Here is a 21,237-nt window from a genome sequence, read left to right as displayed (position 1 = left end):
TGGGATGCCAACACCTGGCTTTATACGTTGATAGTTCAGAAGAAAAAGTTCAGTTCCCTAATCCAGTTTGAGAAGTCCTAGCTGGAAGGTGAAATAGGGTACTGTTACAAGGCATAGAATTCCTTCCCTTCTCATCTCTACCCCCCACTTTTTCTTCATTTAAATAGCCTTCTAATCCTGTGGACTGTCTGGTATACGCTTACTATTTTACCTTGCAGACACATTCCTTTAAGTCTGAGGACTGTGTCTAGATGTCTAAAATAGAACAAGTAAAATAATACCATTCCCAGCTGGGCTGTATGATCTAAGCCCCCACCAGAAGAAAACTTTGATGCATAATATAATTTCATGCAATGCATTTCAGTAATGTTAATATTGCTGTAACAACTTCTAAAAATGACTCCAATATAGACAGTGATACCTAATTAAAAGGCAAATTCTAAGGGGAAAGTTAAATGCTAATTTTACACTGGCATTTAGCCTAAGAACTTCATTATGCCATCTGCTATTTTAAACTGTAGCCATCCCACCTTGTGCTGTGCTGCCGCCTGTTCTCAGGCAATATTGCGTGGAGCACAATAATTCCTTGCAAGACAGACAAGGTCACAACGGTTGGGGCTGGGTACCTGCCTGAAACCAGGAGAAAAGCTGATCCCCCAGGAGCCTGCAGGGACTCTGAAGATAAGCTGTAGCCATGCTTGGAAAGGGAATTTTGTGCAGGGAACTAAAGTGGTGGTTGGGACAAATGGATGTAGCTACTCAGGGCTCCTGAAAAGGCATCAAAAGGAAAAGGACAGTGAAGCAATACAATCTCCCCTGAATATTGGCCCTTTCCAGTACCTGGTTAGAGCAGCCATAGGAAATGTGGGATCAGTCAAAGGTAGCTGAGCCTTCCACAGCACTGGTGAGCAGCACTGATACCAGCCAATTCTCCATTTCATCTTTCGGATAAATAAAATCCAAAAGAGATGGCACTTAAAACACACTGACAATGGCAAAGGTGCAGAAAAATATTGAAAAATACTACAGAATACTTGAACTTATAGCCAGGGCTGTGGTAAAGCTGTATCAGATTTGCACAGAAATTAGATGCCTCGTTAGCTGTGGATAGATGCACAAGTGCCCAAATTTAAACTTCCTTCTTTCCCCAGCTCACCACAGTCATTACAAATCATGTGGCTGAATGAAAACTGAAAAAGCACTAAGTACTTGGCAGTTTTGCTGCAGTAAGTCCCAAAATAAATGAGGGACAAGGGGTGGCAGCACTGATAATCTTACTATCAAAAACACATTTTCTGCAAAGCAACCTACAATTGTTCATATGTAAAATACATCATATTGCTAGGAGGGAACAAATTGTCCTGCACTTTATAGATAGTCATTTTATTACAGATTCCCCCTGACTGTGACTCAAAACCCACACAATCCACACACTCTTTCTTTTTAATAAATGCACAAGAAGCACAACATGGCTGGATGATGCGACGCCACTCTAGACAGCGGTTTCAAATGCAGAGTTGGAGGTATATTTCTACTGTGCAGTATCACACATAAATTATTAACAAAAGTTAAAGAATGAAAGCAGAGCAAAGCATCATCTACCCAACTAAAGTCAGTTCCTGAAACATGCTGAGCAGCATACCCCAGTTCTCAAATCAAATGGGCTGGAAGCAGCACGGTATCCAGGAGCCCTGGTCCCCACGGCATCTCTTCCTGGTCTCCCCATCTTTTTCCCCGAAGCAATTAAAAAATCTTGAAGGCTTCTCGGAAAGCCAGTTTTTCTCTCTCCCTCCCTCTGAAGTGACAGTGGCTAGGTGTGGTTTAGTTTTGTGAGCACTAGGCCTTTTTCCTAAAACTAAAAATGTTTGTATAGATGTGAACAGCCTTGACCACATGCAGGAAAATGTAGTGCATTGCTTATCAGTCAACCTGGCTTCACGCCAAGAGTAACACACTGCTATAAAGGGCCAACACAGTGTGAAAAAGGAGCTGTTCTACTAGAATACACTCCGTTAACTCTGGTTGAACTGACATTCTCCTAGGACAAGAGCTCAAAACACATTTAGACTATTGTACTAAGCATGACAGCGAATGGAGCAGCAGACTGGTTTCTCTGATGTCACTAAACAACAGGCAGACACCTCCTGCTCCCCACCCAAGAAAATCAATCTCTCAAGAAAGCAAATGTGGGACAAATTCTCACAGCATCATCTTCCACCATAATGTATCATGTTCTAAACAAAAATCCCCACCACCCTAGCAGAGAAAAAAAAACCCTGAAAAGTCAAAAATTCCAGCTTGCTAGGAATTTCCAGCCTTACTGTAATTGTCCTTTATAAGAAGAGCCCTCTAGTTATGTGAAATGACATTGCCTCAGCAGTCCAGGCTCCCCATGCTCCACACAGGAAGGAAGCAGACACACATCTCTTTAAGAGCCGTTTCCTCTCTGCTCTATTAATTTCAGAGATTAAGCAAGCCACTCCTTTGTGGCATAACAGAGCAAGACAGAGCCATTGTGTTTGAGAAGAGTCCTCCTCACTGGCTTCCTACCTTTTTGTGGGGGGATGCATTAGTACTTTATTCTCAGATGAAACACCAGAAAACTTCCAGCAGCCCTAAAACCCCCCCTTATTCTTAAATTACAGTTTCAGCATAGAAGAGGCCAGCAGCACCATTCCTTCCTCCCCCCCCCCCCCCCCGCCGCCATGACAAGAGTTTTAGTGTCTCACTGACACAGTTCAGAATGAGAAAAAAACCTAACCAGTTGCATTAGAAGAGGAATTTTCTTTTCAAGAGCCCTGAATCAACAGGACTTATTTAATCTGGACACACACATCCCACCTCCTGTCCCTCCCTGCCAATACTGAATCTGAAGCACTAAATTTATCATAATTTTTTTCCTCTTTTTTTCTTCCTTTAAAATTTATACACACTTTTTGTTCTTTTGCTTGCAAAAAAGCTCTTCAGCTTGTACCACATGCCTGATGACCTTTAATAATATGGAGGCCATCACCTCTCCATTTCAAAGACTATCACCACATCTCTTGTTAGAGCTTGGGATTACTGTGGGCAACCAAATGGGCAACCAAAGCAACTATCAGGTGACCAGAGAGACAGCTGTTCCTAAAGTTTTCTGATGGAAGAAGAGAGAAGCAGAAGAAGATTCAGCCAATGAAGGGTAAAGCCTGGGCTTCCACATTTCCTCCTAAAGCTCACTTAGATGTTTTAATCTCAGCTTTCCAGGTTTCTTTCCAGACTGTTAAGCAATTGAGGCTGGGAACACAGGACCCTTTTGGAGTCAGCGACCATAGGAATTACCACTTTGTGGGGGTACACAAAGCTGCAGAATCCTTGAAACGTGGAAATCCTTCACACTTCTTACAGTGTAAACACGGTCCTTACTAAACAGAAATGCCATCAGCAGCAGACACCTTCAGGGGGAGGGAGGAAAAGGATAACACGCACTCAGAGCTTTTGAGCAGCAGCAGGACAAGGAGAAAGAGTGATCTCCTGCCTGAAGTAGTAGTGTGTGAGCCAGAATACTGTTTGTACTTTACCTTCCCTTGCAACACAGAGTCAGGAACACAAAACTCATCCAGATAAAACAATCTGCCAATTCAGCAGCTTTCTTTTCATGAGCTGCTTAATTTTTTCAGGCTGCCTACCCCTCTCCCCTCCCCACTTCCCAGGCACCAACTGAAAACTTCAGAAAGAAAAGAAAAGGAGAAAGGAGTTGTTCAGACAAAGGGCTGTTTCTCTGTGATCAAAGGGCACACACACAGAAAACATGGTCCCGGTGTTCTGGGCACAGTGCTGGCCCATTGCTCTGCCAGTAGCTGTAGGAGTCTGCTCCCCAGGCTCTGTTTCAGGTTTTGGGACCATGCATTTAGAAAAAGAAGGGAGCTTTAGCTGGGTATTTGCACCTCTGCACCTTCTCCCAGCAGCTACATGGGGCAGGTCCCTTGCAAGCTTTTGTCTGTCTGTTTTCAATAGAAATCTTAACCCCATACAGAGATTTTTCCTCTGGGACATTCTCTTGCAAAAAACAGTCTGGAGATTTTTTTTTTTCACTATTAAACAGAGACACTTTTCTGGTGTATGAATGTAAAGCACCAGTTCATATTGTAAAGGTGACTCAACAGTCATTTAGATGCCAACATGTAGTTACTTCTGGATGGAGCAGGATGTGATTCAGCAACTACAGGCAAGTAGCAGTGTATTCATTTCACCTTCAAGACTCCTTTTTTTCTAAATAAATTAAATAAAAATTCGGTTTATTAATTTTTACTTTGTTGTTATTGTCTTTTTTTTTTTTTAAATTACAGTCATTACTGGTCTAACATAACTCTTCTCTAGTATTCAGAAAACCTATGAGGAATTATAGTATTGCCACACATCAATAAGGTTAAAAATCCTCTGTTTGGCATCACATTTGGCTTAGCCTCTGAAAAGCTTTCTTTTACATTTTATCAAAATTTCTCCCAAAATGCAGCCTCCACTACAGATGTTTTACACCAACAGCCATAAGCAGCTTCTCTGTTGCTCTATCCTCTTAGGACAGTGCCAGAGCAGGGCACATCAGGTGGTGGCCCCTGCTCCATGGGCAGTTGGAGCATTGCAGTCACCTTCCACCCACATCTGAGCTGCTAGGAACAGCAGAGATGAGGCGATTGCAAAACACAGGTGAGATGTTTATTTTTTACTGTGTTCTTTGTGAGGTACAGAAATGGCAGCACTGAGCATATAAACCTGTAAAGCTGAGCAGGAGAAGCCCTGGTTAGTAGTGATGATGCAGAGGGTGCACAAGGATGCTGGGACAGGCCCAGTGCTTGGACATGCTCCTTAGCATCTTCTGTTGAGCAGTTCTGAGTGCCTTCATCAAAAGCATAAGTGTACTTTACATAGTGCTTAGAATCAAGGTTGGTAGGGAGGAAGCAAACTACCTGAGCAGTCCTGCAAAATCTAAAAGGCAGGATTTATTAGTTATAATAATAAAATATTAAAAAATCTACCCTGATCATAAATCTCCCTGATCAGGAGCTTTGAGTCACTGAAGAAAGAGACATGGATTTTTTTATTTTTCAACTGTAATTTTTGAGTTTAGAAGCCCAGACTAAGTCACAGCAACCCTGTTTCCAACATACAAACCTCTTCTCATATCTTCTACACAGGCAAATCCTATTCACTTACTGCCCTTATGCCCAACCTGACTAAAGAAACAAACGTGCTCTTTGCCACCCACTTTGTGTCTGACTGTACTTCACTGTACCACTTCCAGGGATTAAGAGGAATTTGGTGACAGGACTTTGCATTAGAGAAAATAACATGCTTATTGACGGGTGTTTTGGTCCCCAAATCTGGAAAACAGCTCCCCATCTACTTAGTGCTTACTGCAAAAAAAATCTGCATTGGATTAGTTAAAACCATGAACTTAAGTGTTTGTATAAGAACCTTTTTTCTGAAGTGCAATAATGGTGGCCTATTAGCTTTCATTTAAATTGGCTCCTAATGAAGGTAAATAAATCTCAACATGCCTGCCTGATGCCTTAAGAGGCTGATCTGGAACAGAGACTAGACAGTTAAAACAATAAAATAGGTATTTATTTAAAGGCCTTTACCTTGGGCAGTACAAGAGCCTGGCCAGGGCTACACCCAGGATGGATTCAAGATGGATCCCAATCACGAGTTTTTACACTTTTATAAGTTTTGGTCCATTTACATAGTGGGGTTAAATGTCCAATTACAGCTCCAGGTCATGAAGTCTCAACCTCATGGCTTGGCCCCTTCACTTTGCTGTTATTTATGCTTTTTTGGTAACGGTTGTCTTTGATTCAAGCGGGGAAGGGATTGTTTTGTCTAAACTACCCTGTGAAGAGAACTTACTAACACCTAATATGAAGTTTCAGAGTTACATACCAGGCAGCAGAGAATCTGAAAAATATAGAAGTTAAAACTTAAGGCATCATGCCTAAATCTCAGCACACACCAGTTGATAAACTGTGTCACTACCTTGTTTAGACACGACCTGAGTCCTCCTGATTTAAATTCTGCCCTGAACAGTTCACCTTTCAGATGTATTAAATCTCAGCCCTGCCATCCAATAGTTATCTTCATACAGGGTAGAAGAAAAACACAATAGAAATAAACACAAACAGGATTCAGGACTCTACAGGCACTCTGAGGAAAAAAGGGGAAAAAATAAATTAACCACAGGGCATAATCACTTCAAAATTTGGTTGTTCAGAAAAAATTACCAGTGTTTCTTTGCCCAAGGAAATACGCTTCTAATCTTTGCCAGACACAAAACCAGCAGCAAGGAATTAAGCAATGAGCTAAAAATGGTTCAACTCTAAAAGCAGATTGTAAAGTGAAGGGGAAACTCCCAGGGAAAGCGAGAATAAGGTTTCTTAATCGGACACCGAAGGTTCATAAATGTGCAAGCTCAATACCTCACAACCCTTTTTGAGTAAATAAAGATTTAAAATGTTCTTTCTTTAATGTGACTGAATTCCTTTCCAATGTGACCTCAACATGCCATTCCTCTGTCTTTATCTGCCAACACAGCAGAGCTGTTGACCTTTCACCAATGACCCGAGCAATCAATAAACAGCCTACAAACTACCTCCACAGAAATGCTCCACCAAGGAGTTCCTCCCTTGCTCTCTGTCATTCCTGAACTTTTCCTCAGGCTCTCGGCTGTGTGCCCATGTGACTTAACAAACAACATGGGACTTGGAAATACATTTTCTTGGGCATTTCCTATCCAAACATATTAAACCTGTAAGTGGTTTTGCTGTTGTTTCCAGTGCCACAAGCTGCTTTCATGTTACTGTACGATATACAAGATCTTTGCCTCATGCTAAGCACTTTGTGTTGACTTCCAAGGACAGAATCCAAATTCAAAATAACTCCAATATGCTCAAACTGTTGGAGAGTAAGATAACAAATCAAGAAAATAAAAAATCTTATTAAAAACTTGCCCAAACACCAATTGGCAAAATTTCATCTTAAAGAACATCATTAAATAAAAAATTACCACAGGCAGTTACAGATGCCTGGAATAAGAAGAGAAATTAAGGCAGGTCAGAAAATAGGTTACGGGTGTTACGGGTGTCTCTCAGATGAGTTCCCATGCTATCAATTCTGTTGTACATCTTACATGAAAAAGTATTGAATGCAACTTTTCTATCACTATGATTTATGAAACCTTGATTCAAACAGAGCCATATTTTAAAGGTGTTACAAGACAGGGAACCAGTCAAGTGCTGCAGTATGCAATATGGGGTGCAGAAGAGAGAACAACCATTCCCTGCAGTGCTTACAGCAAATACACCAAAGCATTAATCAAGATTTGAGAAGCCAAAAGAATGAAAACTATCAGATATCAGCAGAAATAAAACTAATTAGCCCAGAGAGTCTTTGTCATTCTGAACACAAAAGTAAAGCAGAGCTGCTTTAGTACCGAAGGACTAAAAAGTACTGAAAAAGGACTTAAGATTAATAAAACTGAAAGTTTGAAGATCTTATTTCCATGACTACTAAAATGCTCAACAGAGATGGAATTTCTCTATGTCTCTACATATACATACACTCATATATATAAACTTCTTACTCTCTCTATATTTATATATATACAAAATCTAAGGAAGAGCTTGCAATGGCTCTTAAAACATTAATTATATTTGCTGATCCAAGATGCCTAAAGTTTCAAAACCCAATAAACCTGATAAAATTTGCTGGAACTGCTACTTGCTCATACGCTTCACATATTCCAGAAGTCTGATTTATTGTTTCTCTCCACACAACTAAAAAAAAAATGGTAGCAAGATTACAACTGCTTTCTGAATTTTTCTAATATTAATAATGTAAATCACTACTAAATGAAGCATAACAAGATATTATTTTATATAGATTTCTTTTTCAGTATCTGTAATTTGAAAGTAGGTTCACTGGGCATTGTTACAACCCACTAATGACAAAGATAAAGTCTTTAAAGGGCAGTGGCATAAAATTTTAGTGAAAGTGAGAAAATGATTAACCTGCTTGTTGCAGAAGTGAGTGTTTGCATTATTGCTGGCACTGCAGAGAGCTGCAATGTATGCAGCAGCTCTGGGTTATTTATTTATGCTTAATATAAACGAGCCAGAGTGGTTCAAATAGCAGTATTTAACAGATTGCATTGATGGATCAATACAATATTCCACCAAAATTAAACTTCAAGCAGACAAGAGCTATCAAAGCCTTTAAATAAAAAAACCTGTAAAAACTTGGCCTTCTTTTAATATCTAAGTCCAGATCTCACAGGCTGATCCCCCAGCCGGATTTCATGGGTAGTTTCATACCTGTTTCATGCTGGTCAGGGTGCCTGTGACAGCTGCTGAAGCTCTGTGTGAGCACAGGAGCTGCCTGCACCAATCCCCAGGTATTTCTGAGGCATCTGCAAATAAACTTGGTGAAGGAAAAGAATACATCCCTCAGATTTCTACACATTACAGCTATTTCTCAGTGTAAGGGTGGGAGTCAAATGTCCTGTTTGGGATTGCTTAAATAAACTGGCACAGATTTCCAGCTGGGGATCTCTCTTGCATGGTCTGTGAGTGCAGGATGCTGGGTCAGGAAGGAAGTGGTGTGACTCTGCTGGACAAGGTATACAGAAAACCAGGAGCCCTTGGCTATCAGCCCTGGTCCTCAGCTGACTCACTATGACTATCATGCCACAGTGCTGCATACTCACAGGGCTCTGACAAGAGGGACAAAATAATGGTGGAAATAATATGGTGGAAGAAAATGCAAGCCCATGTCCTTTTTTTTTGCCTCTCAGGGTGTACAAAAAAAGCCTTGAGATACCAGAACTCTCCAGGTCAAAGCTATGTGGGAATATTTGAGCTGTGCTGGGTTTTTTGCTTTAGTTTTTTGTTCTTTTAGTTTTCTTCCTTTTCTTTTTCTTTCCTTTTAATCTAGATGGACTTAATTGAAAGTGTTGCTTAAGAAGAAAAAAAAAAGAATGTAAAACTGGAGAAGCATGATAAGTAGGTGTATTAATAAACAGGCTTCTAATTTCTATCTTTGATGGTATTCAGTACTATTTTAAATATTCTCAGAAGAATCACAAACATACAGAAGGTCATATATAAAATCCCTGATGAAGCAATTTAATGCTAAATTAAAGCTGAAAATAGGTAAGCCCAGCTCTTGGGATCTTGGGTATACCATGTGTTTTTCAGATTTTTAAATATTTATTTCCTAAATTAATTAGAGCAGGATTAGCTGGTTCTTACAGCTTAGCAGGAAACAATTTAATTTCCAAGCCAACTGTATATTGACAGTTAGCAACAATGGTTTTACTCTATAAAAAGAGAATGGGAAAATAGCTGTGTGTTTCTGAAATACTATCAGAGAATTTCCTTTGAAAACACACTGAGTGAAAAGTATACAAACAGGCATTAAATATGAATGTAATTTAATAAATATCCACTTAGCTATATGGTGTGATAAATAGGTAATAAGAACATAATACGGGCATTTACCTTTCAGCTTCCAAAGGAGCTGGAAGCTCAAATAATAATAGTTTCATTAGACTCTCCTGCCTGGCATCAAGAGCCAATTTCCACCTATTAATATGGATTTCTATTACCTGCCTTGTGAATACTGTTAACCCATTTATCAAGCAAGAAGCCATATTTTTGTCACTTATTACAAGCAGAAGGGGTGTAGAAGGATTGTTAAACCATGTCACATTACAGCATCAGATTGAATCATTTGACCTAGAAGATATTCCAGTTATATTTAAAAAGGAAAAGAAAAAAACCACTGCAGCCCTGCTCCTCTTACATTCAGTAAGACCTCTTGCAGGACCAAATTTTTCCTTGTGGTGTTGGGAGAAAAAAATAAAAAGTAAAAAAAAAAGTCTGCAGACTAACTGTAAACTAGGTGCATGTGTAATTAAACATGCCTCTTTGGTTCTTTTGATCTGTCAATAGTGGGTAGGAGGAGGTTGATTTAAGTTAAATGACTTGAGTTTTATGAACATTTGTACCTTTTCATGTCCTCTAAGCAAAGCATCATTGAACAGAACCACAGCCAAATAGGAGGAGCTTAGAATGAAATGTTTATTAATCAGATTACTGGTGCCCAGAACACGCTGGGCAGTATTCTATGTGCAGAGGGAGGTGCCAGGACAGGTCCCTTTCTCAGCTCCTGATTTCCACCAAGAGCACACGTCCCCACTACCCTGAGCAGAGTCCCTCTCCCGCTCCCTTTGTCCCACAGCTGTGGAGATGAATGGAAGGACAAGAGTGCTGTCACAGAGATGACAGGCATGCAACTATTAATCACGTTTGTTGCTAAACACACTGAATTCCCACTTTCGCACAGCGCCGAGGTCTCCTTCTCCTCACACCTGGTTTTCAGCTGCAGTGACCAGCACTCAGCAGCTAATGGATCCAAATGAGCATTTAGCTTTAGCCCCCTCATACCTCCCTGCTCCACCACTCACCTCTTGATAGGGTATCAAGACTATACATTTTTCTTGCTATTCACACTAGATGAGATTATAAAACATGTCTGCTTCCATGGTCCACAATATGCACCTCAGCCACTTTCTCTGGAGCAATGACCCAAGAGCAGTACTTGTATTCCTCCCACTCTACACAGCTCAGCTACAGATGCCAAAAATACTTAAGACCTTAATCCACAAAGGACATATACAGGATCCGGAAAAGCTGCAGATTGCAAGCAAAGTTTCTGAAGTTATAATACCTCAAATTTTCTGCTCTTTGTTCACTGGAGTAAATGAAGATATTGAAATTGAACTGCGATGTCTCAGCTTTCCATGCCTCATTCCCTACTGCTGAATGACCACAAACTTGGTCACTTGACTTCAACCACTTGGTGCTCGCTTACCCCCTCATCTGGCTATTCTTGTTTCAATTCAATTTTATCAAGCCACTGAAGTGTCCCTCTTTGTATTTTTTTGCAAGACTTTCATACAACTTCCACTCCTGGCACAGCAGAGAGCTTCCAGCACCATATGGTCCAGTAGGGACAAGGGACCTCCAAAACTCCCACTGAGAAAAGAACATTTCTCTCTTCCTTCCCTGAAACCTCACAGTGATCCTTAAGTTAGTGAGTTACTCAGAAGTCATTGAGCAATCAGGCTGCTTATTATATTCCTCAATGAAATTATTACCACGAGTAATTCTCAGTGCCGTATTCACAGGTTAGCCAATCTTACATCCTCTTCAAAAAGACTCAAAGAAGTTCTGCACCTCTGTGAAACAGATTTTGATTCCTCCCATACTCTCAGGTGGTAGTTTTATCCCATATTTTACTGTTTCTCACACTGCAAGTTCATGCATATCCATTTATTTCTCAGTAGTCCTTTAATCCTTTTCTGTTCATGGTGCAGCTCAACACAAGGATGAGGGTATCTCTATAAGCCATGTGCTCAGGAGGCTCTATCAATATGCATGCATGGTACAAGGAAGAAATATATTTCTGCTGAAGAATAATTAGAAGTTGGGGTCAGACATTTTATACTTGAGCCAGATTTTGATAAGACATATTAGGAATTCATAGGGCTTTTATCATTTTCAACAGCAAGAGGATTAGACTCTACACTGACAAGAGCAAGAGCATCAGTTGTTAGAAGAAATATGTGCCACACTGAAATACAGTAAAGCACCTGAAAGACAAATGTATTGTCTGATAAAAACACTCTAAGCACTTTCAAATTCAACCCAGTGATGACTTGCCGAGTCAGTGCTTCATTTGTCTGGCAGAGTCAAAATTACAATGCCTTCTGTTCCAACACTCAAAAATGCAACAGACGTGCAAAGGGAAGCCAGGATTTAAACCATGACCTCGCACAACAGCAAGGATTCAAACTATGCATAATATACGGATGCTTAGGTCATAGGGAAGAAGGGAACAGTAAGAATCTTTATTTGGGTTTTAAAATTTTATGCAGTGAGCTTGCAATGTTGATAGAAAGACCAAAGCAATTTTTTTTTTAATACATATTCAGGAAAAGGTAAAGATAATGATTCAAAAAGCCCCAATCTCTTTCCAGTGTGAAGAAAGATACCAAAACCAAAAAGAATCTCAGTTTCGTCTCTCTTCTCCCTAAAACATTCAGAGCGCTGCAAACGTGTTACAAACTAGATTACTTTTTGTACAGAACTTCTAAAACCCTTGACTTTTAATAAGGTTGTGCATCATTTGATTTTAATGACAGATTTTTTTATCCCTTAAATTTGACTAAAAATGACGTGATTTACAAAGCAAACAAGCAAGCTTAAACAAAGCTAATTAAATTCACTAGATACAGCCTTGCTTTTCCCCTCAGTGAGTGTTTATTTCAGCTCCCAGTGCTCTGATAGCTCCTGACAGCTTGCTGGGACACAAGAAAGAAGTAGGTCAGGGTAAGCTGGAATCAGCAACAGAGGATCCCATTAGACAGGCTTGTACGGTAATACAGAGATCGAGGAAGTGTGTGATGTAGTGACAGTGCTGGAGACACATAACAAACAGCCTGAGGACAGCCTCCAGCAGAACGGGTACATTTATCTTCTCTGTGTTATAATGACCCCTCACATGGTCTATCCAGGCTGTGATTTCTCCTACAAGAGGTGATGTATAAACCTAATGACAAAAACGTGCCCCCACTTGGCCAGGCGGTGCAAGGCAGCGGCACCACAGCAGCTCTGGTCCCACACAGACCTGCCTGGCTTTTTGGGGTGTGGAGCTGCCAGCTCCTCAGGCAGGGGCCTGTGCATTCACACAGGATCTGTCCCCACACTCAAGCTTGGCGTGCAGCAAGGGAACTCACTGTGTACAGAGATCCAAGGACACGAAAAGTGGTTTCTCCTAACCAGCTTCTAAAACATGGTACTGGTGATGGTGGTTGCAGTGCCTGCACTGGATCTGAAAATACCAAGAACCCCAAAGTGGCAAGAAAAGTCACTGTGGCAGCTGGGAAATGCAGCAAAACTGTGTGATGGGGCACAAAGGATGCTTGCACCCCACTGGGCTGTTGTCTGGGGGCTCCTGGGGAACCAGCACCCTAGTCCTTTTTTGCCATTGGATGAGGCGGGGCTTGGGTCTGTCTTCCCATACCACAGCACCCCTGCCTTTGGGAGGCATGACTGGGAAGGAGGAGAGGCTGAGAAAGCTGCGACTTCTCCTGGTTTTTCCTGGATAGGTTTGCTGTGAGATGAAGAAACATCAGTGGAACCAGGGAGGAGAATATAATCAAAAAGACAAAAGTGATCCATGAAAAATATCAAATGCTCTATGTACCACTGCTTCAGATGAGTCAATGTAAGGTGTATTTTTACCACATGTATAACCCAAACACTTGCTAATGCAGCTCTTTCTTCCTGAGGAAAAGGTATAAAAGTATTTTAAGTGTCTGGGCATAAGAGAGGAAAACATACCACCACAAACTCTAGTTTTAATATTAAGTCAGAGGCAAGTGGAAAAGCAGAGTGCTAACCCTCCTTGTTCTTGTGACTACTGCTCACACCATTAAAAGTTCAAAATTTCCCCACCATCTCTGGCAGTGCTGTATACACACCAAACATTTAAATTATGCCAGTCTATTTCTCAGGCTCATACACAGCCAGAGATTCTCCCCAAACCCAAACCATGTGGATCACATTAAATGGAGAACAGAAGCATGTCCTGTCTCAGAAAATAGGTACCTTTGACAGGAACAATTTGAATCACCATGGGCATAAACAAACACAAATGGAGAATGCTTTTTTTTTTTGTTCAGAGCTCAATACATTCACTCTGCTCAGAGAGGTCTCCAGCATCCCCTTCACTTGAAGTACCTAAATGTCTTGATTTGCAGCAGCAATGGGGGTCATCCTAATAAACCAGGAGTTACATTTTTCTCACTCCGACTTCATTTCTCTCTTTACTCAGTAAGAGTGCATCATATTCAGCATTTATCCCCTCTTTTTTTCATTACAAGCTTTCTGTAGCACAATCCCCATCCAGTGGCAGCCATGCTTCCTGTTCTTCAAGGGGTCACATTGTGTGGTCACTTGCACCCACCCATTTTATGACACCGCACATCCCTTTCCCGCAACGTTTCCTTAAGCAGACAGTTCCACTGACTTCACAGAGGTTTGGACTGATTGACACCTATTTGCTCCATCCCTAAGCATCGAGGTAAAATCTCAACCTAGTTCAATATCCTAAAGAAAAACATGCATGTCCGAAGGCAAATATGCATTAGGATAAAAGCATTAAAACAAAGGAAGACAATGAGAATGATCAGAGCAGCCTGCAAGGAAGGAAGGAAGCTTTTAATAGCACTAAAATATAAAATTGATTTGTACACATATTGGATAAAAATCAATACAATTAGCAAGTAACTGAATACTAGAAAGGGAAATTGATTGCTTGAGGGTCCAGGGGACTCAAGGCAATCAGTCCATTCTTCTAGCTCCTCCACTCTTAGTAAAAATTTACTTTTTCATAATCCTGCCTGAACTCTTTGCCCATTAATAATGCTGCTAAATAGCTCTTCTTTTAGCACTATTACTGCAGACCTGCTTGAATTACATTTGGAGGCAGTTTCAAGTGGCACGTCCGGGCCATTTTGCTAAACCTCGCAGCAAGAGCATGAAAGAATAAGGACTAATGAACGGTAGCACAGGCACACTTGAGAAGAGCTTATAAATTTAAGTACCAAAGTTTAAATAAATGGATTACCATAGAATTTATTTGCTACATCAATTTGGTCAACTTTTGCTGATACATCATTCCTGCCTCAAAGGAGAAGAGCCACTGGTTTGAAACAACTAATTAAGCATTTTGAACCATGGCCTTACAAGGGCTGCACTGCTTTTCTCTCCTGCCTCTCTTCTCTCATCCAGTTACTCCTACTGCAGCATTAAAATCATTATTCCACGTGAAACAGGAGGCTTGATTTACAGTCAAATCTAGACAAAATTATGTGGCTTCTATGGCCACCATCTCTGAGTGGATTTTGGTTTCAGGCAAGGGCATCTTCTTTTTCTTCTTTAAGGTAAGACTGGAGGAACTAAAAGGCAATTGCTTTTCCCCACACAGAAGGATGGAGGCTCCCAGGGGAGCCTCCCAGGTGAGGGTTTCCATTACAGTCAACCAGCTGCACAACCAGACTGAGGATGCACCCAACTTGCATGCATCTACCGAGGTTTCAGAAGATCAGATGCCTTCTCAGACAAGAACTTTCTCAAATGTTAAGCTTTGTCCACTGACTCATCTTAATAGGAATGGCTATTCCTATTTTGGCTACTACCTTTGGGCCCTCAACAGGCTCCCTGCCAGTTCATGACATGAGCTTTGCTGCAAACCAGAGCCCTGATTTGGCAATTAACTTCAGTTTATTCAGAGCTCTGCGAGTAGTCCTATCCAAACCAAAGGTAAACAGATAATTTTTCCAGATTAATGAGACCACTTGCATACTTAAAATTCAACAATGTAATTTAAGCACTTTCTAATGGAGTAAGCCATGACTTGATTAAAATTGTAAATGCATCTCATCATATCACTTTAACAGAGATTCTTTTATTCCAGAAATCTCAACACGCACTCATTTCTCAGTGGTCCAACCAGACCAATGACTAAACTGAGCCATTATATCAGCATAAGGAAAGATCCACAACGTTTTGCAACTCAAGCGGCAACCTGTGGGAATGCCTCTGTAAGGGAGGAGAAAAGGCTGGCAGGACACCAGCCTAAGTGATGCCTCACTGAGTTCTTATGATGTTCTTACTCCAAAGTCTGTCCTGCTGCTTCATCTTACCAAGAAGAGACATTAGTCTGGACTCAGAAATAGAAACCTGGAATTACACAGTTTCAGTGCTGGCCCTCTTTGTAACCATGACCAAACTACTTTAATCTCTTTGCTTCTGTTTCCCTGCCTTTATTTAGCCAAGGGAGTAAAACTTAGTTCACCTAACTAATTTACCTTTTGTGAAGATTAAATGCTTACTCTGTGTAAAGTACTTGGAAGATGAAAGACATCAAGTAAATATTAATCTTAGTCACCACACCCACCAACAGGATCTTCAGTATACTGATTTGGGTCCATGCTTGACGAGGCTTTCTTTGTGCAATTCAGGAACTGTGCTTTCTTGGAGTAGTAGAGCTGAATCAAAGCTAATCAGGAATTCCCATGTTAATTGGCCTTCTAGCATTCGAAGATCATAAGAAGGATGATACTTCCATTTCAAAAGACAGCACAGTGCCACAGAATGAATTACATCAAACTGGCTGAAGTCCATTTACAGCATGGTCATGGAGAAAACTATTGGAGTTCATCCATCGACATTCAGGGCATACGCACTTGTAAATCAGCTCCTATTCAGTAATGAAATGTCGAGTGACTCATTCTTTCTACATTTGAAAAAACTCTCACAGAGAACCAAACACTCTTTTACTTTCCTGTCTGCCTTTATAAATACTGAATTACACCTCCTTACTTCAGGGAAGCCATAATGCTTTCAGAACCAGCTGTAAAAGAGAACATTACCATCTCTGGTTCACAGAATCCAAGGCTACCTTAAGATTCCAAATTGCTGTTGAAGGAGATTTGGAAAGATGTTTAATTAGCAGCTCAGATGATCTGAATTAGCTTCCTGATGCACAGCAAGGTGCACTGGTCTCATGCAGACATACCCCTAAGGCTGTCCTGGGGAAGGCTGGCCCAGGGAAAGCCAGCTTGAGGCAGGCTGGCAACACTGCTCCAGGCACTTCTGCTGTTCATGTGGGTCAGGTAGCAGATTATTTACTTAATGTCTTAAGCAACTTCTGCAGCTCAAACTCAGCTCATGCAGCCATTGCTGTCCTGCCAGCAGTGAACTGCAGGTTGGCCAGGTGAAAGCTGTCCTGTTTCTGCCTGAACCAGCGAATTCACAGAATAAGGACAGCAGGGCTGACTTTTACCCCAGTATTAGCTGTGTGCTTCAGCCAGCTGTGTGATACCTGGGCTGCCCCACCACTGTGCTCACCCAAAGAAAAATCTTTCTGACGAAACAAAACCCAAGCAAGCCATGCCTGTGATCACGGGGAGTGCACAGCCTTGACACTGTGCTGCTCCCTGCCACTGCTCTGCCTGCCTCTGGAGAGGTGACTCCAAGTGAGATCCCAGGAGCAGAGCAACCACAACAAAAGCATGAAAGGAAGAGTACAAGGGAAAACAAGGGCTGCAAACTTAAAACGGACAACGGAAATAAAGATAAGCAGTGCCTGGATGTCAGTGTCCAAGGAGCACAGAACAACTTTGCACACAGGACGCACTTACTGCTTGAATGGAAGTCGTAGGAGATGCTGGACCTTGTGGACCAGGCATGAGATTCAAGCCTTACTGAGGCAGTTCTGGACCTGCTGCACTTCCATCATCTCTCAGATACCTGCCCAGTTTCCTTAGCTCTCCTGTCTCCTTGGCTTTGCCCTCCCTTTGGTCCCAGCCCATCCCAGCTCTCTCTCCCCCCTACCATTGCCTCCTTGTACTTTGGACCTCTTCACCTCTACACCCCAAGGTCTCTGGTTCTCCACGTGTGGCTGCAGCAGCACCAGCCCATACAGCCAGGCCAGCCAGTGCTGCAGAGCAGTTCTGCTAGTGCTGGCAGTGCTGGTCTGTCTCCTCGCCAGGATCCAGCAGGATGAATGCACAAACAAGCTATACTACCGACACAGCTATGCTCCAAAAGGAAATGACCACTGGATGTTATTGCATAACCCTTCTGAATAATGAACATGTATTTCTTGAAAATACATGCCACCTAATCCCCTTGGTATTGCAAACATGTACCACAGGATGGTAATTTAAGTTAATCAGGCCCTGAGCTCCATGCAAAGTTTAACAGTTTGCTTTGCTACAGTTTGAGGAGCAGATGGCAAAGAACTCAATGGCATATTTTCTGCCATTCTTGTACCTGTTTCTTTTCCAGACATGAACACCAACAAATAGATGCTTGCTGGACTAGCTGGCCACTGAATACCAAGAAATAACATACACGTAGATGCTCCACAGGGAGATCTTGTGGGCAGCCATAATTGGACATTTCCTGGCTCGTTTGCCATTACAGCCATTCTTAGATATGATAAAATTAAAGCTACAGGCTAGCATAAGGTTCTTTGTAAGTAATCCAGGTTTTATCTGCAGAAGTACCCATTTCCACAATCAGTTCCATACAGACAAACAGTACGAATTTTCTTACTCAACAACTCTGGACACTGTTGCTGTAGTTCACAGTATAACTATGTACAGTGTCTTCCAAATGTCTGTGGACTGTACCTAGCCTGGCATGCAGGCATCAGAAACCAGTCTGAGGGTGTCATTTGGATTTCACACCACCTCTGTGGACAGTTAGTTAAATGCTCTATTTCTGGCTAGTTTGTGGGATACTGGGCTGGGGGAGAAAAGAACTGACATGGGGAAAGTAGAAATTTGTAGACAATGTGTATAAGGCCAAAGTGATTTTAAAGAAAGGGCAATTCAGATTGCCTAAGTCAACCTTTTCTAGGTACATAGAGAGAATGGGAGGTGAGGTGGTGAGCAATAAACAGTGCATCCTGAGACATTCATCATCTTCATAGAACAGCAGAACACACACACCTTCTCCTTCAAAACAGGAGCTCAGACGCCAGCATGCAGTTAATGGTGCTCTGTACAGGGGATGTACTTGCACTAATTGACTGGGCCATCGCCATTGCTGTCCCAAGCATTTCTGCACCTAGCATTTCTACAGCAGCACTAAGCAGAAATGCTTCACGTTTATTAACTTGTTTGGTTTTGACTGTTGGATTGGTTCCCCATTCCCAAGGCTCTCAAATTCATTCTTTTAGCTTAACACTACAAAGTAATCAAATCACTTTGTTACAGCAGACAGACTGTGGGAGCCCCAAAGAGGAGGGGAGAGTGGAGTCAGAAGAAATATCTACATTTTCTCTTACATCCTTCGCGCTTGCCCTAAACTTCAGATTTGACTCATCTACTTCTCTGGAATTCAAGAATATTGAACTTTAACTGACATGGGAAGTTATTTGAAGACACAGGATTTTCACTTGAAATTAAGTCTGATCTACCTCCCGGGATCAGGGACCACGATACACGTCTCATAAGTATTGAAAAGCTCAAATGAACTTTCATTCTGCTTCAAGTCAAACACAAGTGTTGCTGCAACCAAGAAAACATCTTTCCAAAGGTATGTAAATTCAAACCAACTAATCCATACCTAAGAAAAGGAGATGAGATGGAAGATTCAAACATGCCTTTGTGCCCTTCCATCAAATGTGTAGAATAGGTAAGAACAGGAAGACAAAAGAAGTGGCTCAGAGAGTCAAGATTAATATGGAAATGGAGAAAAAGGGCATGCCTTGGGCTGAATTTTGTCTGTCTTTCTCCAGTACAATCTATTTTCAGCTTAATACAATGTAATATTAGAAAATGCTTAGCACACATCCCTTGATGTGGAAGACAAAGAAAATTTTTTTGATTTAGACAAATTCCAATGTCCTTGTCTAATGTTACCCAATGCAAAATTAGAAAGAAATTAGTGCTTGCTTGGTCATGCGTTTTAAAAAATAATTTGAATGACCCACTGCCTAAAGAATGGACAGGGTCCTCTGTTATTAAAATCCAAACAAAGTCTGTAATCAAATTGATGGGGTAAAGCTTGAAGAAAATTCCCCAATGGGTTTCTTTAATTGAGAAAAACAAACAAAAAAACCTATGAAGCCTGTGAACGAACAGTCTTACAGGCTTTGGACTTAATATACCAACAATATCAGGCATTTCAATGCAGTCGTATCAAAACTAGATATTTACTGCTTGGTAGTGAGTAATCCTTTCAAAAGGGAGGAACAAAAATTTCTTTTTAATGAGTCACCATTTGAAAGTCAGAGATCAAAACCTTTTACCTGTATTTCAATTAGAATATTGTGTAAACTTGAGTTTTTCTCTGTGTGAGTTTATTCAAATCAACACAATTAATTACGAAAATAAGTAAGTTAAGGTAACAGAAAAAGTGAAGTCCTTGAAAGTACCCGACCATCAGCAAGATTTACTGGGTCACTGAAGTATCAAATACATTCAGAAATTACTTACTTACATAAACTTGGACTTGTGAAAATCCTAGTAGGATTTTAAGTAACTATTCCAAGCAAAGTGAAATTATACTCAGTATAACAACATGAAAGAAGTGATAATTATTATTCTTAAACTAATTCAAATGTTGACATACTAAATGTTACATAGTAATGCATGGGCACAAAGCTACTGGTGTGCTTGGAACTGTTACAAAGTTCTTTGTAAAATATCGATTTTTTTGCCATTGCTGAAAACTTAAACCTATGAAGACTCATGACAGAGAATGAAACATCAAAATACATGCCAGAGGGTAGATGCCATTTTTGTCTTTAAATATTTTCTTTACCTCTACATGAAATTCTGAAGTTTCAGCAAAAAAGAAAGATGCTATAATGTCATATTGAGGGGAAAAACAAACAAAAAAAATCCACCTTAGTTGGCATTACAGCTAAAGCAAAGAAATAAAACTGTTGTTCACAGTCAGGGGGGTTTCCAGTAGCATATACTTGTCTTGAATATAATTTCCAACTATTTGAAAGGACCCTAAAAACCTCAGCTGGTAACAAGCACTGACGATTTATGAACTATTTAACTAGTTAAGGATACTTAGTGTGAAGGTAAAGTACCATCATTCCCATTTTACAATGGACAAGTAAGAACCTAGAAACAATTTACTCCAAAAATTTCCTCCAGCAATACATACATATATATATTCAGGCTGGTTTTAAAGGGTTCAAAAACACTTTGAAAAAAAAATAAAGTTTGAAATTAGAATAAGTATTACTCAGATTTGGCTTGTTATATGAAAACGGATATTCACAAAAAATCCCACTTGCTCCACAGAGCTACCAAACCATCCTGTGGAACTTCTGACCAGCGAGAGTGTCTCCAAACCTGACTGTCAGCTCACTGAACCACCCTGTCCCTCACATCAGTTCATCTTAATTTATGTTCGATTTACTTGTAAATTGGAAGTAATTAGAGTAAATAATTACAGTAACTGGTTACAGTTTGGGAATTGAGCGAATTGGAGAAAGAATTCAGAGATATAATCTGATCTACGGCTGTAAAGAGAATCAATCATCACTTTCCTCCCATTAGTCTTTTTGGCATCCTGTGTCACTGTTGCCATAAGCCTGGATAAT

General features: G+C 40.8%; 1 protein-coding gene across 6 annotated transcripts in view; it reads right to left on the bottom strand.

Annotated features, from left to right (window-relative positions):
- The window catches only part of MAMLD1 (mastermind like domain containing 1), a 129,488-nt gene that overhangs the window by 54,028 nt on the left and 54,223 nt on the right, over nt 1–21,237 (bottom strand). The gene's annotated exons all lie outside the window — the stretch shown is intronic.

The sequence above is a fragment of the Oenanthe melanoleuca genome, chromosome 4A (assembly GCF_029582105.1).
Source record: "Oenanthe melanoleuca isolate GR-GAL-2019-014 chromosome 4A, OMel1.0, whole genome shotgun sequence".
NCBI classification, from domain to species: Eukaryota; Metazoa; Chordata; class Aves; order Passeriformes; family Muscicapidae; genus Oenanthe; species Oenanthe melanoleuca.
This window is presented reverse-complemented; position numbering and strand designations above follow the sequence as displayed.